The following is a 14,044-nucleotide window of genomic DNA, read 5'->3' as shown; positions in this document are numbered from 1 at the left end:
TTCGGTTGGCTATTAGAGTGACTTTTCAAGTCATATTTTCGGTTGACTGTTAGAGTGACTTTTCAAGTCATATTTTCGGGTGACTTTAGAGTGACTTTTCAAGTCATACAAGAGGGTGTAATTCTAGAAAAGATTCCCCCAGTGCAGTGAGAATCTTATACAATGATCTGGGCTGTTTTATCCTGGGGACGTCGTGGTTGATAGTCTGCTTGCATAATTTTTGGCAATGCCACGAAACGTCTTAAAGAAAGCGACATTGTCCGTGACTCAGCCAGTAATTTTTTCGGTTTGCCATAAACTATTTTTCCAACAATTTTAAGACGTTTCGATTTTGCTATGGCTACCGTAGATATTACTGGCTCGAACAGCAATGACCTCAACAAACCTTTTAGGTTTGAAGGGTATCATTTCAAACGTTGGAAACAAAAGATGATGTTTTCTATGAAAAAAATTGCCTATGTTTTGAACACTGATATTCCAGTGATGTCTAAAGATGTTGAGAAGGAAGTGAAGGATAAAATGACTATGGAATTAGCTCTTTGGAATGAAAATGATTACCTATGCAATAATTTCATTCTGAATGGGTTAGCTGATGATCTCTATGATTATTATAGCCAATATAAGTCTGCCAAATTAGTTTGGTTGGCTTTGGAAGAGAAGTATGATACTGAGGAAGCTAGGACTAAAAAGTATGTTGTTAGCCGCTACCTTAAGTATCAAATGACTAATGATAAATCAATAGAGTCTCAATCCCATGAGATACAGAAAATTGCTCAAGAGTCATACATAGCTGTGATAACTAAGATTAATATGATTGGAGGATCAGATGGATGGTGGGTAGACACTGGCGCCTCTCGCCATGTCTATTATGATCGTGCTATGATTAAAACATACACGAATGTTGAAAATAAGAAAGTGTTGCTGGGAGATTCCCACACCACTACTGTTGCTGGAACTGGAGATGCTGAACTGAAGTTTACCTCTGGAAAGACTTTGATTCTCAAAGATGTGATGCATACTCCAGAGATGAGAAAGAATCTGGTTTCTGATTTTCTTTTCAATTAAGGAATAGTGAGGGTACTTCATCTAGTCATCTTCCTGCTATTAGTAGTGAAAATCTTGCACAACCAGAATCAGATATAGAGCCTCAAAGAGGTAAGAGAGCAAGAATTGCTAAAGATTATGGGCCCGATTATATGGCTTATACATTAGAGGAGGATCCATCAAACCTCCAAGAAGCTTTGTCTTCTTTGGATGCTGACTTGTGGCAAGAAGCCATTAATAATGAGATGGATTCTGTAGAATCTAACAAGACATGGCATTTAGTAGACTTGCCTCCTGGCTGCAAACCAATTAGATGTGAAATCATTGTTGTGTAACAACTTTGATATGAAAGACCTCGGAGAAGCAAGTGTAATCCTTAGTATTAAGATTACTAGTCAAAAGAGGGAATTTCTCTGGATCAATCTCACTACATTGAGAAGATCTTAAAAAAATATGACTGCTTTGACTGTAAACCTGCTAGTACACCATATGATCCAAGTGTAAAACTGTTTAAGAACACTGGTGAAGGTATACGACAAACTGAGTAAGCAAGTATCATTGGCAGCCTTAGGTATGCCACTGATTGTACTAGACCCGACATAGCTTATGTTGTGGGATTATTATGCAGGTTTACCAGTAGACCTAGTATGGAGCACTGACACGCTATTGAAAGGGTAATGAGGTACCTTATAAGAACCATAAATCTTGGATTACATTATAAAAGGTTTCCCGCTGTACTTGAAGGATACATCGATGCAGATTGGAACACTCTTTCAGATGATTCCAAAGCAACCAGCAGCTATATATTTAGCATACCTGGTGGGGCTGTTTCTTGGAAGTCAAAGAAACAGACTATCTTAGCTCAGTCCACTATGAAATTTGAGATGATAGCACTAGCAACTGCTAGTGAGGAAACAAGTTGGCTGAGAAGCTTACTTGCAGAGATTCCGTTATGGGAAAGACCGATATCAGCTGTGTTGATCCATTGTGATAGTACCGCGGCTATTGAAAAAAAATTGAGAACCGTTATTACAATGGTAAGAAACGACAGATACGTCGTAAGCACAACACTGTTAGAGAATTACTCTCAACGGGAGCTGTTAGAGTGGATCACGTACGCACTGATGATAATTTAGCAGATCCTTTGACGAAAGGATTAGCTAGAGAGAAAGTCCATAACACTTCTAAAAGAATGGGACTATTGCTCTTACTGCAATGATTATTCATGATGGTAACCCGACCTAAATGACTGGAGATCCCAAGAACTAGGTTCAATGGGTAATAACAAGTTATGAAGTGATATGAGATGAACATGCTGTTATAAGTGAAAGTAGCATGATTCCTGAAGTAACAAGAGCATGAGTTATGAAAAAAAAATTCGTAATTCATAATGAGATCTATACTCTATGTTGAGTGGAGTACCTAAGCTACAGGAGTACTCTTGATAGACTAACCTATGTGAATGTTGAAGTGGGGGCCGCTTCATATGAAATTTTGGGCAAAAATTTCTAGAGCATTCACCATACCGGGATAGGCGTGCATGGCCTTTAATGAACGAGCTTTATAGAATACACCTATGAAAAGGTTGTGTGTGGTTTGATGTCGGAGATAGAGTTCAAGACTTTGAGTCACTCTAGCAAAATCTGAATCTTACTCACTATGCAAAGGTTCAAGTTGTATGACACCTTTGTTTATGCACAATTTTATGAAATCCTCGAAAATCTTCTTTTCAAATTTCAAGTGGGGGATTGTTAGAACAAAGGAGAATGTGGATGAAAGTTTGAAAAAAAGAAAGGAAAAAAAAAAGAAGAAAAAAAGGCTTCAAGTCCCACATCGCTCAGGATAAACACTTGAATAGTGTTTCACTCCCTATATATAGAGAGCTCATTTCTTCATTTTTCCTTGCCCAAGTTGAGAAGTATTTCCTCAACTTTTCTTTCTCCCTCCCATATTTTAGCCGATGCATTTTCGGCAAACTTCTGTCTCTTTCTTTCTATCGCTCTAAAATTACGGTTGGCTATAATAGTGACTTTTTAAGTCATATTTTCGGTTGGCTATAAGAGTGACTTTTCAAGTCATATTTTTTGATTGGCTATTAGAGTGACTTTTCTAGTCATATTTTCGGTTGGCTATAATAGTGACTTTTCAAGTCATATTTTTCGGTTGGCTATTAGAGTGACTTTTCAAGTCATATTTTCGGCTGACTGTTAGAGTGACTTTTCAAGTCATACAAGAGGGTGTAATTCTAGAAAAGGTTCCCTCAGTGCAGTGGGAATCTTATACAGTGATCTGGACTGTTTTATCTTGGAGACGTCGTGGTTGATAGTCTGCTTGCACAATTTTTGGCAGTGTCACGAAACGTCTTAAAGAAAACGACATTGTCCGTGACTCAGCCAGTAATTTTTTCGGTTTGCCATAAACTATTGTTCCAACACTTTTAACTTCTCCGGTTAATTCTTTGAAACTTCAGTTAGTAAATTTAATAAAAGAAAAAAAAATTACAATAAGTTACAAATCAGAAATTAATCCTTTCACTTACTCAGGTCAGCGGTTCTTTCTGCTGTTTGGCTTTGCTAGTAATGTATTAAATGTGTTTCTAACTATTAATGATTTGTTGTAGACATCACCTGCTAAAGGTGCTAAAGGTGCAAGCAATGCACTTTCTACTAGTCAAGTTTAAAAATTAGATTTTGTTGTTATGTATTATACTAACTCTATTTTTCAAAATTATAGGAAACTCTACCACTGATTCAAGTTGGAGCTTCAACCAGGGAACATTACAGCTAGTGAATCTAAGCCAAAAAAGGAAGAAGCCTAAAGGAAAAACAAGATTAGGGACCCAAATTAGTTGCTTATGGTGTTGGATGTTTCTTTTCTTGATTCATAGACATTAAGCATGGAGCCAGTTATTTTATGGATAGACCTCTCTTGGTATAGGGTTAAATAGTGCAGGGTCTATTTTTTTGGAAACTATAGAACAGTTTGATCGTGGCTCTTACAGTTATCACATGGTATAAGAATACTTGTGCAGGGGCTAAGGCTTGGTGAAGTTACTTTTTTGGATTTATGTAAAGACAATTACATGCTTCTGATTATGGTATATGTAAAGACAATTACTTGCAGTTAATTATAGTATGATTTATTTGTCTATAATTTGGTTCTGGTATATTTATGTAGAGCAGTAAATATTACAGACCTTTTTGATAGAGCATGTCATTTCTTTAATCTTTTGTTTTTATAAAGCATTCATTTAGAAATCTAGAAAACTTTATTTAGAGAATAAATCAATTACTTGTTAAAGTTTTTATTGCATTATGAGTAAACATTTCAGAATAAAAATAGAAAACTTTATTTAGAGAATAAAAAAGACATTCTTTTATGAAGAAGAAAAAACAAAGAGAAAAGAAAGAGATATTTAAACAGTGACACGAAATTTTTTGTTGATAATCATTTTAATACTTAATTACATGCAATTTTTTGGGTTTACATTAAACTTTAAATCTTTATTCAATTTATTAAAATTTAATGTGAATTATGTTACACATATACTTTTTCGAGAATCATTTTAACATGAAGGAATGTAAAGTTAAAATAAATAAATAAAGATATTTTAGGCAAAAATATCATTAAAAATTATGTGATCCTTGTGTGACAGTTTCAAATTAACGTTTTCACTTCTAAAACATCAAAAGATGACCGATAAAACAGAAAATCAATAATTAGAATATTTCTTGTTGGATTAAAAAAATAAAGATATCTAATATAATAAAAGTAAACCACATGTGTGGTGATTGTAATTTTCTCTTATGATAATGTCATGAAAAAATATTATTAATTTAATAGGATTCTGTCTAGTATAAGGGGATCTAATCATGTTTTTGGTTTGGTAAAAGCCGAGCTAGGAATCTTTTGATATGATTCTCGATTGATAAGTACTTTCAAAAGTGAAATTTAGGATATTACTTTAAACATTTCAACGAGTAAACGTAGGGAAACAAGCGGATGGATGTATCATAATTAGTTGAATAGGATATATGAATATTATATAACTTTTTTTGATACTCTGTTTAATTTTTATGAATAAAAAATATTATATAATTTTATTAATATTTATAATATAATATGTATTATATTGAATAAATATTTTTTTCTTATAAAAAAATAGATCTTGTTTTCATAAGATATTTTTTAATAAGATAACTGTAAATAGTTGTAAAAGATAAAAGAGAGAAAAAATTAATATTAATCTTATCTAGTTTATCCTTCTAAATTTTTTTTTTTAATTTTTATCAGCATTTTTAATAAAACTTATACAATTTTTTGTTTGAGAAAATGTTATATTATTTATCGCTTCTACTGAAAAATTTGCTGGATCTGTCACTCTCTCCTTCCAACTTCTTTATATATATATATATATGTGTGTGTGTGTTAATTTAATAAATCTAATAATATATGTTATCACTAATTACTAATTATATACTAATTTTATTAATAATATTTGTTATTACTAATTATAATCTAACATCCAGCCATAGCTATACTAATTAATAAATATGATAAGAATGACATGTAATGTTATAAATTCGTATGCCTTTAGTTATTATTATATCTAATGAGTTTGTTTTTGTTTTTGATTGTGAGATTTATTTCAGAATTTGAATTTTTTTTAGGAAAAATTATAAATACATATATTTCCTTCTTATATCATTTGAAATAAAAATCAATTTTAATTTTACATGTAAAATTAATAAATATTTTTATAAAAAATATTATTTATTAAATATTATATTTATGTGTTAGAAGTTAAAAAAAAATCCTTGTAAGTGTTGTTCCTCTTTCTCAAACTATAATATATATTTTTATTTATTAAAATATTGTATAATTTGTTAAAAAATAAATAAATAAAACATTGTACTAACGCAAGAGAGAGTAACAGATAAGACGCTCTTTTTGGTTTACTCCTCCTTGATCTAGCTAGTGTTGTTCTTTCACCATAATGTTTCAAAGCTTGAGACTTTCTTTCTCATTTGTAGATTTCGCATTACACTTATAAGATGATACTACTTTCATTTCTATTTATAAAAAATAAGTTGTAGTGTAAAAAAATACATTATAACTATGAATTTGTTTAATGTTTAAATGTGCTACCTTTGTCTAAAAATCTGTTAGGGTTTGTTTATACTGTGTTTAAGGGTTTTTTTTTAATATACCTTTTTTCTTCTACTTTTTTCTAATCTATACTATTTTGTAATTTAATTTCCAATATAAAACTTTCTCTCTCCTTTTTTGTTTTTTAATTTAAAATATTATAAAATATAAATATTATATTATATAATTTTTTAATTGATTTTAAAATTACTTATTTATTGAATTACATTTTATAATTTTGTTTTTTATTTTTTAAAGAAAAATATAAAGATAAAGAAAAATAAAAAAAAATTGAATAAAATTATAGTAAATTTTTTTAGTTACTTTGTATGTACTTTTGTAGTTAAATTTATATGCTCTGGATATTTTTTTTGTTATATTCGTTAATTAAAAAAATAAGAAAATTAGTTAGTAGTATTAAAATAAACTAAAAAACACAGTAAAAAAATAATTGATACATTTATCTTATACAATAGACATAAAATTTCAAAGAGTAGTAACTATTATATTGAAAATATCTTTAAATAAAAATATATTGAAAATATATTTAAAAATATTTATTTAAATAATTTTTTACTTAAATGATAAGAATTGATATTTTTATTATTTATGGTTTGCAGGTATGAAGATTAAAATATCCAAAAGATAATTATAACGGCTAAATATGAGTTATTTTTAATAATAAAAATATATTAAAAATATCTTTAAAGATATTTAATTAGCAATTATTTTTTGCTGTCATCCCATCCCAATCAATGTGACAACAATATAAACTAGATCAGTGGAATGGAATTGTGATCAAAGATGAAAGAGGACGAAGAAGGGTCGTCCCTGAGATGGATGAAGAAGAAAATGAACGGAAAAATAGAAAAAAATGTAAAATTTTTTGGCAACATAGTTATAACAGAAACAATTGTTCTAATATATTTCCATCTTAAATTTTTTCTTAGACAAGTGTAATTGTTTAAGTATTTTATTGATAATGCAATATAATGTTCTTCTATAAATAAAATAAGTTATTAAACAAAAAGTCATCTCATTTTTAATTAAACCTAATGACATAAGCAAACTAATTATATTTAGTGATATAATTATATTAAAAATAATTATATTAGAAAATTCAGATTTTAAATAAAAATATTCACCTAAAAAATATGTTAAGTAAATTAAATGATAAAACAAAAATAATTATATTTAATAATATCATTTTCTTTAAAAAAATAAAAAAAAACAAAATTATAAAATTCAATTTAATAAATAAATAATTTTAAAACCAATTAAAAAATTATATAATATAATATTTATATTTTATAATATTTTAAATTAAAAAAAACAAAAAGGAAAAAAAAAATTCCAAGTAATGTATATTGAGAATTAAATTACAAATTAATGTAAATTGAAAAAAAAATAGGATAGAAGATGTATTTACGAAAAAAAAAAGATGTTTAAGTTAGACTTGTTTTAAGTATTTTTAAAATTTAATGAGTATTTTTTTAAGCCCCATATGCTTAACTTATAGATTCGTACTCTCAGTGAGCAACCCACCGCCACCGTTGGAGTTGCTGTTACATTTGGCTCTCTTTGTCAGATAATTGTCTTTTTTATTCTTTTTAATATGTTAGATAAAAGTAGCTAATAAATTAACTAAAATTTTACAAGTTATAAGTTAGTAGTTGAAAAACTACAAATATTTGATTAAATTAACTGAAAATTTAACTAATAATATTAAATAACGTAAAATAATATATTAAATATTTTTAATATTTGATTTTGTTTTTAATAATTTATCATCTGAAAAAACACGATAATAATTTTTATCATAAAAGGATACTAAAGCTTGATATTTTATTCATATTTTTTAACATCAAATTTCAAATAAACTAATGTTTTTTTAAATCAAATGTTTCTTAAAAAAAGAGTAGAGTTAAATTAAATAAATTTATATTGTTTAAAATCATTTTTTATTAATAATATTATGTAAAAAATATTTTTCTTTATAATTCTGATTTTTTATCAACTTTTTTTACTCACCAAATATTTTAAATTAAATAAATAAATAAAGAATGTATTAATTCATTAAAATAAATAACATGACATTGAACAAAATAATAATAAAAATAGAATACTAAGTTTCATAATAACTGAGAAAATAAATATGTCGCGATAAAAATAATTAAATATATAAATATGTCATCTAGTGTTTGTAAGAATGTTAAAATAAATAAAAGAGTTTTTGAATTGAATAAAAGAGTAAAAATGAAATTCAAATAAATTATTGAGGATGATAATGTTTTATAAGATATTTCAAATAGTTTTTTATCTTTTTTTATTAATTAAAAAGTTAGTTTGTTTGATTGTTTAATGGAAGAGTTCTTTTAGTAGCTTCTTAGGTTATGCTTATCAAAACATTTTAACTAGTTTTTAACTCTTTTTATTAGTGAAAAAGTTTGTTTGATTGTTGGATAAATAAATTTTTTTAGTAGTTTCTAGTATTTTTTTAAACACTAAATTATAACTTATATCTTTTTATATCTTTACTTTTTATCCTTGATATATTTATAAAAAAATTATTTTTTAAAATAAATCATAATTTTATTTATTATTTTTGTCTCATTTTACACTTTTTATCTGCTTCAACAGTTAGTTTATCATACACTTATAATTAGTTAAACTAATTTTTCAACTTCTAGCTACCAGCTTTATGCTGGAAACTTTTAAGTTGATTTCTTAAATCATAAATGTTTGGTAAAATTAGTTGTTAAAGCAACAGGAAAATATAAAATGACATATTTAAAAAGAATAATAAAGATATTGAATAAATATTTCAAGGATAAAAAAGGAACAAAATATTAAAAGGTAGAAGCTAGTGTTTTAAAAAATGCTACTTCAAATTGTGTTTCCAAAAACACTAGAAGCTATTGAAAAAGTTTGTTTACTGAACAGTCATACAAGCTGCTCTTCAGGTAGTAAAAATAACTAGAAGCTAGCTTAAATGACTTTTCAAATATAGCTTTAGTAACTTATAATATTTTTGAAACGTTACTTGAAGTAGTATTTTTTAAAATGCTACCTTCTCACTTCTAAATTTTTATATTTTTATCTGTTTTTATCTTAAATATATTTATTCAATTTTCTGATTGTCCTTTTTAAATAAATCATGATTTTATTAATTTTATGTCATTTTACACTTTTCAACTACTTTAACCGCTAGTTTTACCAAACACTTATAATTTAATAAGTTAATTTTTCAACTACAAGCTAACTTTCCAACTTTTAGCTAGTTTTTCAACTAATTTTGTCGAACATAACCAATAAAGACTATGTTTGACAAGATATTTCAACTAGCTTCTACAACACCTCAAATTTTAGACTAAAAATATTTCTTGAAAAAACTTTTATTTAATTTATTTTAGAAATGTGTGTCACACTATTTAACTACTACTTACAAATAGTAAAATTTGCTCCTGTATTATTTTGTTACTTTAAAACAAACGCGTCAATTGAAAAACGATAAACCTTTAAGTTAAATTAAAATAAACATGAATATAGAATAACTTAGTCTTCATACATAAATAAATAATATAGTGTCATAGAAGAAATGATACAAATACAACCAATGATAGTATGAAAGTAAGCAAAATAATTTTTTGCATCCTTGCTTTAACAAAATACATATACATGGAGAAACCTCTCTCAAAATACATCAAAATTAGTAAAGAAAACTAGGACTAGAGCATATTGCTTATCACACCAGAAGTACTGAACTAACTAAGATGTGTCCTCAGAAGAATTGTTACTCTCATCTTTGGGTATTTGCCCCAATTGCCTCAGAAGTGTCCAATACTCTTCAATCTCCTCAGGCAACATGTCTGAATGGTCTCCTCAGTCCTCTATAACCTCCACTAGGTGCACTTGCTCCATGTTGTATTAGTGAACGTTGCCCTGTCCATCGTACTCCATTGGAGTCAACATGAATTACAAATCATGGTGTGGCTCTTCCAATCTGAAATACAAGCAAGAATGTTTATAATGTTGAAGCTCCAATTATCGCAAAAGTGTCCAATACCTTGATCTCCTCGAACGACATGTCTAAATGGTCTCCTCAGTCCTCTGTAACCTCCACTGGGTGCACTTGCTCCATGTTGTATTAGCGAACGTTGCCCCGCCCATCGTACTCCATTGGAGTCAACAGGAATTCCAAATCATGGTGTGACTCTTCCAGCCCGAGATACAAGCAAGAATGTTCATAATATTGAAGCTCTGTGCAAGAGTGAATCCCTATGAGATATAGCAAGTCAATGTATGGTCTACAATAATGGTAACTACATCTGGTCTATCCACTGGCATTACGTGGACTCGAGTATGGAAAACGTAATATGTGTTCCATGTAACAATGCATGGCCATACTCGTTCCCTCTATACGCTACTCCAAGCTCGTAGATGCCTTGGTGTACTCAACATCTTCAGTACCTTAAATTTGTTGGTTGTAGGTGTGAGTCCTTCGCTCCTCAAACACCACAAACACACAGTAGTCAAACAAGGAAAACATGCAACCTAATTAACCACTACATGTGGTTTCACTCTCAAGATCCTAAGCGCGCTACTAATGCACTTCTCACCTGTTAGAGTCCAACCTCTGCCAACAATCCTCCCAGGTCTTGATGGTTTTATACATTTATGTGGATGATAGTCGAGAGTGATCGCCACATACAAATATATCTTACACCGATCCCCAAGTTTCCAACTGAAAAAACATAGCCTTGAAGCCTGTCAGGAGTAGCAAAGTGAAGCCTGTGAGTTACCCGCGTCAAATGAGTACACCAAATGCTGGATAGTCTCAACTTGCTATCCCTTGGGCTCTTATCTTTTGATTGTAATAGTTTTTTTATAAACTTTCCTTAAACCTAGTTGTTTTATATATATATTGTACATTTACTAATGTTTTTGTTTAAATATGGAAGATTCATCCATAATTATGTAGGTTTTGATGATTATTTGTTGTATTCAGAAACCAAGTTAAAAGGAAGGACAAAAATAGTCATTTTTTCAAGATTTCAGACAATCATTCTCTCAAGCTAGTAATCAGCTTGTCTGGGCTAATTAAGTTTCTTCAGGCCTAAGCAACCAACTTGCCTAGGCTTTCTACAGCTCGCTTGGGTGAGTGAGTACCTTCAGCATTAAGCAACCAACTCGCCTGGGCAAGTTGGTTTGATAACTTCTTCTTCTTTTTTTTTTTTTATAAAAAGTCATGCAAGGGAAGTGAGAAAGGATACATAACTAGTGGAGAAACAAGAGGAAGCACACAACAAGGAAGAATGAGTGAGAAAGTGGAGCCCGGGCACTATAGAGTTGTGATCGTGGATCACATCCTTCGTCATTTCTCCTATTGATCTTGTGCTCTACACAATGATCGACTAGTTTTTCTAAAGGATTGGATGTAATCTTCGTACTCTTATGTATCTCTTTTGATGTTTTATATATGTATGAATTTTTTTATACTCATTACTGGTGATTTCATTCTTTTTCGTAATGTTTGATTCTATTTGGTCACTAGTTTCATGAAATTGGATTTTTAGTTTGACTGGAAAGTACTCTTAGAATTTGAACTGAATGAATTTACTCTTTACATTACATTGCTAGGAATAGAACATAACATTTTGATTGCAAGTAGCACGAGATTATGATTGTAATGTTGAGATATTTATTTCATATATGAGGGATCGATATTCGGTAAATATTCTTAGGATTCTCGAGTGCGAGGGGTCGATTCAGGGTAATTTAATGTGTGCATCAATAATGTTAGAAAATGATTCATATATGTTAATATTATTAGGATATTGAGGGTATGAACGATGAAATCCAATCCTAATTTTTTCTTGAATTAATTAAATTTGTTATTATTGTTTTCTTAATTTTACGTATTTCTGACACACTAAATTTCGTCATTTTTGTTATTCCGTTGCTTTAGTTTTCTTTCGTTAGTTAGACAAATCCATGATATTTCATTAAATTTGTACATAACTATTAAACTGATTATTTTTATCTAGAGGAATTGAATAACTCAAGTCTCTCTGGAGACTATCTCTTCTTAAAATCTGTAACTTGTAACGATATTAATACACTTGTCAATAGTCTAACATTTATAAGCTTCCAACTAACTTTCAATTTTTCAGCTCTTAACTTTCAACTAGCTCAGCAAATTTTACCAAACATCCCCCCCTCCAAAAAAAAAAAATCATCCACATATATTAATTAGGATGAAAGTGATGAACAATTAGCAATGCAAAGTACATAACATTGCCTTGATGCATAGTAACTGGTATATATATATCGGCTACGTATTTGTTTTCAGCGACACGATGATTAGTTAGTCAACCTCGATAATTGATATTGTATATGAGAACATATACTTTCCAAAATTAAAGAGAACAACAAAAATTGATACATTCTTGATGTTAAAAAAAACGTTTTTCTTAGTTATTGTTTCAACAGGATAGGAGTGAACCATGTCTATGCCTGCGTGCATGAAAAGAAAGGGACACTGAGTTTAGGATTAGGTAGAATAAAATGGGGAAGTTGGCGGCAAAAAACTTGGTTGAGGCAGAGGAGTTTCTAAAAAGGGATGAAACAAGGTAAGAAGTAAGATTGTGTTTTGGATATAAGGGAATGGGATTTGCGTGTGCCATTGGGGTTGAAAATGAAGTAACATACTAACATATTATCCGTGACGTTGTACAAAATTTGCCGTAATGTGCTTTAGAAATAGATGCAATATAGAAATGGGCCTTAGCTTACTTCCCAGTTTCAAATATCTATCACAAGAATCTACCACACGTTAATGTCCTTAATTAGGTTATATTTTAAAAGTGATTTCAATTAGTTTTTAATTATTTTTATTAGTTAAAAATTTGTTTGACTGTTTAATAAATAAATTTTTTAAGTAATTTTTAACGTTTTTTAAAATATTATTTAAAATAACATTTTTTTAAATGTTAGTTTCTAAGTTTTATATTTTATTATCTTTTTATCTTTAAAGTATTTATTCAGTTTTTTTATTATTTATTTTAAATATGTTATTTTTTATTTTTCAACTACACTGTTAATTTTATTAAACCCTCCTGATTTAATAAGTTAGCTTAAAAACTTTAAACTACTACCTAACTTTTAAAAGCAATTTGGTATACTTTCTAGAAGCAATTCAAGTAGTGTACACAAGTTGCATCTCAACTTCATCATAAAGGAAGAGATTAAGAAGAAAAATAATATTTACACAGAAAATAAAAGGATAGGACATTGTATTTCTACTTTTTATTTTTTTCGTCTTGCATGGATTTTACCTCCATCTAACGCCAATAGGAAAGCTAAGACAAAATGATGTTGCATGCTTGTCAAAGACACATGCAATTGTACAAAGTCCATGAACTTTTAAAGAACAAGATGCCACTTATCTCGTCCATGTATAATATCTATCCAAACTTTTAAAGATGAAAATATATCTTGGTTTCTGCCAAATCATGTTAAAGTTAACTTTGTGTCCAACTTTTAGTTCACATGTGAAATTCTGAAAAATATAGAATCAACTTAAAACTACATCATTTCTGTAAAAATAATAACAAAATATCTATAAATAACATATTAATTAAACATTTTAACAATATAATAAAATAAAACAATAAATCATAAAGTTCAAAATAAGAGTTTGATATTACTAGACAATAACTTAGGTTATAGTAGTGATAGGTCATTGTCATCGAGGGTTTGATATTATTAGAAAATAAGAATTTGATATTATTAAAGGTGAAAATTTTGTATTTGAGAATAATATTATAAATGAAGATATGTTGAATGCTAA

Source organism: Glycine soja, chromosome 10 (genome assembly GCF_004193775.1).
Source record: "Glycine soja cultivar W05 chromosome 10, ASM419377v2, whole genome shotgun sequence".
NCBI lineage: Eukaryota > Viridiplantae > Streptophyta > Magnoliopsida > Fabales > Fabaceae > Glycine > Glycine soja.
This window is presented reverse-complemented; position numbering follows the sequence as displayed.